At 43.7% G+C, this 1,614-nt stretch overlaps 1 non-coding gene across 1 annotated transcript; it reads right to left on the bottom strand.

The window, feature by feature from the left end:
- Window positions 1-467: 467 nt before the first annotated feature.
- LOC141702415 (small nucleolar RNA R71) lies at window positions 468-574 on the bottom strand. The gene has a single exon (XR_012567095.1). It is a non-coding gene; the product is annotated as a small nucleolar RNA R71 (small nucleolar RNA).
- Window positions 575-1,614: the final 1,040 nt, after the last annotated feature.

Below are 1,614 nucleotides of genomic sequence, written 5' to 3'. Positions count from 1 at the left end.
AAGTTCTTGATATTCCAGAGAAGATAGATTTTGAAGATTCGGATTCAGGAAGTGAGCAGAAAGAACCATTAATCATGGGTGATCGTATTGTTCCGGCATATCCAGCTCTTATGGACTTTTCTCGGCCTAAAATTGATGACATTCAGTCAAGCATTCTCCATCCGGCTATTCTGGCTAACACCTTTGAAATCAAGCCGGGCACTATTCAGATGGTGCAGAATTCTGTTTTTTTCGGAGGTGCTACGACTGAAGACCCCAACATGCACATAAGGAATTTTGTCGAGATCTGCAGTACTTTCAAATATAATGGTGTGACTGATGAGGCTATCAAGCTGAGGCTTTTCCCATTCTCTCTGAGGGATAAAGCTAAGGACTGGTTACATTCTGAACCTGTTGGGTCCATCACTACTTGGCAAGACCTTGCGCAAAAGTTTCTGGTGAAGTTTTATACAATGGCGAAGACTGCGACTATGTGGAGTGCTCTTACTCAGTTTGCGCAGCAACCTACAGAATCTATGTGTGAAGCTTGGGAGCGCTACAAGGAGATGTTGAGAAAGTGTCCACATCATGGAATTCCTGATTGGATGGTGATTACTGGTTTCTATAATGGTTTGGGGGCCCAATCTCGGCCCATGCTCGATGCAGCAGCTGGAGGCGCCTTGTGGGCCAAAAGCTATACTGAGGCTTATAATCTTATTGAGACTATGGCTGCAAATGAGCATCAAAACCCAACTCAAAGGATGATGCATGGGAAGGTAGCAGGTATTCTGGAAGTCGATGCAGCTATAATTATTGCAGCGCAGCTCCAAGCGCTGTCTATGAAGGTCAATTCTCTAGCTACCTATGGAGTCAATCAGATAGCTATGGTCTGTGAGCTTTGTGCAGGTTCTCATGCTACGGATCAGTGTTCTCTTGTTAACGAATCTGTTCAGTATGTGAACAATTATCAGCGACAATAGCAGCCTGTGCCAGCTACCTATCATCCTAACAACAGAAATCATCCAAATTTCAGCTGGAGTAATAATCAAAATGCTATTCAGCAACCATATCAGCAAGGCATAAGCAAGCAGTTCAATCCACCTGGATTCCAGCAACCATAGCATTATGCTCAAAGGCAATCATATCCTCAACAAGGAGGTGCAGCTCCACCCTCTAGTGCTGATTTTGAGGAACTTAAGTTGTTATGCAAAAGTCAGGCGGTTTCTATCAAGACCTTGGAAAATCAAATCGGTCAAATTGCCAGGCAGGAAGGAAGCTAAAGAGCAAGTGAAGGCTATTACCTTAAGGTCTGGAAAAGTTGTTGATGCTGAGAAAGCAAAAGAAGGAGAAGTTGAAGGTGGTGATGAAGAAGCTAAGAAAAAGGAGAAAGCAGCGGAACCAAGGAAGACTATTGTTGAACACACTCTGCCTGAGGGTAATACAGGGGAGAAACAACTCTATCCTCCACCACCTTTCCCTAAGAGATTGCAGCAACAAAAGCTGGATAAGCAGTTCGGTAAGTTTCTGGAGGTGTTCAAGAAACTTCACATCAATATACCTTTCGCTGAGGCTCTGGAGCAAATGCCTAGTTATGCGAGATTTATGAAGAGTATTCTTTCAAGGAAGGTGAAACTG

Source organism: Apium graveolens, unplaced genomic scaffold (assembly GCF_009905375.1).
Source record: "Apium graveolens cultivar Ventura unplaced genomic scaffold, ASM990537v1 ctg5030, whole genome shotgun sequence".
Classification (NCBI taxonomy): Eukaryota; Viridiplantae; Streptophyta; class Magnoliopsida; order Apiales; family Apiaceae; genus Apium; species Apium graveolens.
This window is presented reverse-complemented; position numbering and strand designations above follow the sequence as displayed.